The following is a 6000-nucleotide window of genomic DNA, read 5'->3' as shown; positions in this document are numbered from 1 at the left end:
GAATATATCCACTTGCCCTGACACATTTTTGCATCTACCTAACAAATGGGTGAGGGGTTCCCCATTACCAAGGACACGTGCCAATATACTTATCCTCATTGAACACGGTTCAAGCAAACAATCAGGATCCATCTTCCTTTTAATTCTGAAGCATACCATCAGCAAAAGCTGAAGTGGGGCTGTGGGAGAAGTAGTTCTTCAGTCTCTAGGCATGCCAGATTTTAGTGGGGAGCAGGGTTTGTGATGACCTCTTTCCTGAGTAAGCTACGCCACCACCCAGATGGCCTTGTCTTTGCCACTCTGAATCCTGCTGGGGTGGTCCTGCAACCTATCTGTGCCTCTAACCCCCAGGTGCTCTCCTCCTCATGCTACAGGGGTGGGGCATCTTCCGAGTGGGGCCATGCTGAGGAATCTACACGCACCGTGTTCATCCCCTGGTTATGGAAAACATCCGGAACTATCGCTGTTCCTCAGGGTCACTGAAGTACTTTGACCTTCTGTCCATCATGATCCTCGTGCATGTGGATTCGTAGAGGTCCAACTTAATGTCCAATTTTTGCAGTAACGGCCGAAAGTTGAGGAAGGCCCTCCAATCGTTCATTGGTTACCTGGGAGAAGTCCACTGCATTATGTAGCTCCTGACCCTCAAAGTCATAGGGTCCTTGGGTCTGGGCCATGGAAATGAGTTGCAGAACCTGCTCATGGCTGAGGAAGCAGGTAATGAGAGACCGCACTCGCCCGGTGCTATCGACTGCTGTGGACCAAGTTGATGCTCCCTCTGTACCTCCAGAGGGTGGGAGAAGGTCAGCCCAGTGAGAATAGGGAGGAGATCCCTCAAAAACCACGGGTGTCAGATCCCTCCACGTGTTCCGTAAATCTGAAGAAACAGAGATTGTCCCTGTGGCTCCGGTCCTCAATGTTGATAATATTATATCTGAGGTGCCACAATTCAGAGTCCCGATCCGGAACCCAGTTGAGACGATCCTCTATGATTCACAATCGGTGGTCTTTTCCCTCCACTATGTCATTTAAACCAGCTATGTCTGCACACATAGATCTCAACTCTGCTGTAAGGTTGGTTACCTTGGTGTACAAGCCCTCCAAGTGTCGGCCTACGTTGATTATCTCCTGCATGATGTGGCCCATTGTGGGGTCTGAGGGGGCAGAGGCCAGAGATGGGGTGGTCAAAGCTGTCAAAGCAGAATCCGACGAGGCGCTGGGGGGACGTGACTATGAGAACACCTCTGTGCAGAGCAGCTGTTAGTAAGACTTACAGAAAGGCATCTTCGGGTACAAGGGCAGGAGAAGTAGATGTGGGCTTCCAACAGAAATATGTGCATGCCATGCCTGGACTAAAGAAAGCTGGCAGCAAGCACCCAGAGCCAGCCGTAATCAGAAGGATGGCCTGAGTGGGTGGGTATAGTAGAGAAACAGCACCACTGAAGGCCCACAGGAGAGAAGGTGAAAAGGTAGCTGACTTCGAGAGGCAGCTACTGGGTCTGAGGCAAGGGGTGTAACTGGCCCCCATGGGTCTCGAGTTCAAGTGGACCTTTTACTGGGCCCTATGCAGTGTCGTGCTCCAACCACACCAAGCATCCCAATAAGGGGATTACCGACTATACTGTCCCCGGCCCTCACAATGGGGCCAGACTCACACGGCAGGGAAGCAGGAGAAAGAACAAGGTGAAATGAGGGTGAGCAAGGTCAGGGCCCATTTAGGAACCAAGGCGGGGCAGCTGGTGCAACTTGATGAACATGACTGCCCCAAAGACCTTGGTTAATACCCTCGGCTCCTCACCATTTGGTCCAGTTACACAGGCCCTCCGTCAATGGGTGAGTGAAGCTGCCAGGCGGGATGGTAGTCATATGGTAGTTGTCATCATTGTGGTGACCAACAACAAGGCCAGGAGACAATAGGGAGTAGCAGGGGCCCGTGTTGCGATGGGAGACCTCCCAGGTCTTGTTGTTCCAGGTTGGTGAGAGGGACCCTGGGACAGGGGGGCTCCAAAAGGTGGCCAAGACGGGATTGAGGGATTCAAGCATGCCCATGGGGTTGCCACCAGAGATGTATCACAGATAGCAAAGTGAGGAATGCAGAATGATGAACTATGTGTGCCGCTTGATGATAGCCCATCACGCTTGGTGAAGGTGAGCCTGCCCTCCTGAACAGGCCCATCTGATGTAGGATGAGGTCCCCTGGTGGGGGTGAAGAGGGATAGGGATAAACCAGAAGCTCAGGCCCTCACCGCCATAGGCTGGGTGAGCAGAAAGTCCATGAGCCTCAGGGCCCGACCCAGGGCCTGCTGCAGAGCCACAAAAACCATGGATGCCCAGAGGGCACAACGGATGACAGCAGCTGCGGCAGGTGCTGCTGCAACAGAAGGTCTGAGTTGCCGGCCGCTACCCTGTTACATAGACCGCATCATCTCCCTATCATCGCAACCCAATTGTGCAGGCACCTCTGGACGGGGAAACAGGCCTACTGGGCGGTTGCGATTTTTTAACCCCTATCACCAGTGGGGTCTGTGGACCTCTCAGGGCAGGCTCCATCAGAGGCCACTCCCCAGTCAAACAGCCCAAGCCATTTCCAGATAATTGTTACACGCCTGGACAGCCCCTCTTCAGTGGGGAGACGGTTGGCCAGGCGTTCCCAGCAACATTACTGGCGAGGTTCAGGGGTACTCCATAGCAAAAGTTTCTCCCCCCAAAGCCACCTATGCATCAGGAGTATAGCCTCAGCCCCCAAGGCTCCCCAGCGTTGCGGACCTCCGTCAATAGGCGGTCAGACCATGTCCCCAGTGCCCTTATTCTTGTAAACAGTTTGTGACTCTGGAGTATCCTGAGAAAAACTCTAAAGAAATGGGCCAGTTTGCATTTTAAATTTAATTTGTTGATTTTTTTGGGTTAGGACGCATCCTCGTCACTTATTCATAACTTCAAGCTCCATTTCAGTGAGGGCTATCGGACTCAAATTAACCACTAAGTTATTGCTCTGCTAGGGCCTGCCTCTATGTCTGATAGGCTGCAATCTTTGGTTCGCCTGCCCACTTTACCTTGCGGTTCTCTTTCTGTTTTTGTTTTCCCCTGTCCCTTCCCCTTTATTTTCCTAAAAGAGGCGGTCTTGCATATTAGAAGGGGAGCCTAGGCTGAAAATGTGCGTGAGCCGGATGAGAATCCCAGATATGGGAGGCCCAAAGGTGGCAAATATGGTTGATATTGCATTTCCTCATCACCACTGCTATAGCTACCATCAGAACTAAACGACCAATCGATTGGTGTAGGTTGTCTCCTTGTGTAATGTTTATTGATTTGCTGTTGTGTGATGTTGTTTTCTTTGGTGTAATATTCATCATTCGTATATGTATAGATAGTTATGTGGCTGGATTTCTTAATGTCTTTTTGCAATTTGTAATCTTTGACTGAGTTAGAAATTCCCTTTATTTGTGCCATTTTAGCAGTAATTACTTCAAGTCTCTTCTTAAATGTTGATATTTGGACTATTGTTTTGAGATTACTTTCGCTCTTCTGTATCTTTTTAAGCATTAGGGCTGAAATTCTCTTGTCCCTATTGATGATTAATATGAGCCAGTCCCTTGTACATTTCCAGGGGATATACGACCAGACCTTTCAGAAGTTCAAATCATTCAAGAAAATGCTAGGTTCATTAGTCACCATAAGTACTTTTGGAACCATGAAGTGTCATTTTTATTTGGCTCCCAGGGCCGGCTTTAGCGCTGATGGCGCCTGGTGCGACGATCACTTTTGGTGCCCCTTCGTCCCATGACCACCTCCTCGGATTCCCTCCAGACCACCTTCAAGAGTGCCCCTCATCTCTCCCATCATAAGATATTGCTAAACACAGTGCCCTCCTTAGATCACAGTAGTACCCCCCACAACAGGTCAGCACCTAGTGCGACCGCATCAGTTACACTACCCTAAAGTCGGCCCTGTTGGCTCCTTTTGAGTTGTGCCAGTGTTTCCCAATCATCTGCCTAAGGCAAGGATTGTTTCACATACATACCACTGAAAATTAAGGGGGCCATGTTAACAAGGAAAGCCCAGCCAGGAAGAAACAGACAATCTACCTGCAAGCTTGCGATGGAAACTGTCTCCCTTGACATCTAAAATAGAAACAAAAGAAACAGGTAAAGATCTGATCGAATCTGATAGGGGAAAGCAGAAAGAAGTCATAGAAACAAAAGACGGACTTCTGATTTTACGGGGACTCAAGAAGGTACAAGAAAGAGAAGAAGGACAAAGAAAACTATACTAGGGGGGAGGAGACAGAAAGGAACGCGTTCATGGACGAGCAGAGTACTGGAGGGGAATACAAATGAAGGGAGAGGAAGGCACCTGTTGCATCTGCCGCTGCACTCATTACACTCATGAGAGTGCGCAGCAGTTAAGGGATGCCAATATGGCAGCACTGTGCAATCTGTGTTGCATAGGCCGCCAAAATAATTACAGGAGGCGGAGATGCATTTTATTGTGTCGTTGCGTGGGTGGCTCTGCTGCCGTTCACGCCTGCATACAACCTATTTATTTACACACCCGCGCAGCATGGGTAAAACCAATAAACAAACATGGTCGGGGGTTCACCACTTTCACCTCGGGACCAAGGTACAGCCAATGGGCTCACCCAACACAAGTATCGCATTGCGATACAACATTGCTACCCAAAACAAAACAGGTATCAAACTTTATTAATAACACCACTGGGGACACACCAAACCTGATTCTAATGACCCCAGTCCTTGAACATGTCTGGCTAGCAGTAGAAGTCTTTTAGTCAGCTGGAAGGCTCGGGATTGGTTAGCAAACCATATCAGCTGTGAACTCCTCGGCCCGACGCCAGTGTCAGGCGCCGCAATTTTCTCAGGTGCAGCTTGAGCCCGATCTGGCCCATAGGAATCTTGGCCTCGGGCTTCACACTGGTCCGGGGGCATTCTAGTGCAGGCTCGTCCTCCCAGTCTGATTCGCATACAGTCCCATTTGATTGACTCACACCAGCATCCCAGTTCCCATGGAACTTCATGAATGCGGACACATTTTGGGTTATCCGCTCCATGCCTCTGGTTGTTGTTACTTGGGTCCCATGGATCTGAGTGATGCGCCACGGATCCTTTTCAAACTTGAGTTGGAACTTGCTGCCAGGTTGCCTGTCCTGGATTAGCACCAGGTCTCCTGGCTGCAATCTGGATTTTTCAGCTCAACTGTGGGCACTGACTTGATCATATGCTCTTTGTTGCAGCCAGTGTACATCCGGGTCATCCACCCCTTCCGGGATCTACTGAGGGTGGTGTGGGATGGAGTCTGTCACTACTCTTCCCATTTATAAGTGTCCTGGGGCTCTCCCCGTAGTGGCATGCAGAGTCTGTCGGTAGTCTCTAAGAAATGAATAGATATACTGTTTCACTGACTCCCCATTGGTGACAACGATTCAGATCACCATATTCAGAGTTCTCAAAAAGCAATCCGCTTCACCATTGGCCTGGGGCCACTTAGGGGTTATCTTCCGGTGACAGATTCCTTGAGATGAAAGATAGGATGGAAACTCTTGACCCAGAAAAGGAGGACCATTGTCAGTTTTGAGTTCTCTGATGACCCCATGAGTAGCTATCACTTTTTCCAGCTTTGTGATGACATTTCCGCACTTAGAGATAACAGAATCTCTACTTCTGGGTACTTCGAGTAATCATCGATGATCACCATGGAGTGTTTTCCATCGGGGAGGATTCCAAAATCCATGCTGGCACTCATCCACAGACATTCAGGTCGCCGTTCGGTCACAATGGGTGCCGGAGGATTTGGGTCCCCTGTGGCCTGACACGACTGACATGATCTTATGGTTTCTTCCACCTTCTTGTCCATCAGGGGGATCCAGAACTTAGTCCTCAACCGACTCTTGGTTTTCATCATGCCCTGATGGTCAGCATGTGCAAGTCCCACTTCCATGTCCACAAGAGTGGATGGAATAACCAGTCTATGTCCTCGGAGGAG

Source organism: Lissotriton vulgaris, chromosome 2_1 (genome assembly GCF_964263255.1).
Source record: "Lissotriton vulgaris chromosome 2_1, aLisVul1.2, whole genome shotgun sequence".
Taxonomy (NCBI): domain Eukaryota; kingdom Metazoa; phylum Chordata; class Amphibia; order Caudata; family Salamandridae; genus Lissotriton; species Lissotriton vulgaris.
The sequence above is the reverse complement of the archived record's forward strand: the minus strand, read 5'-3'. Positions refer to the sequence as shown.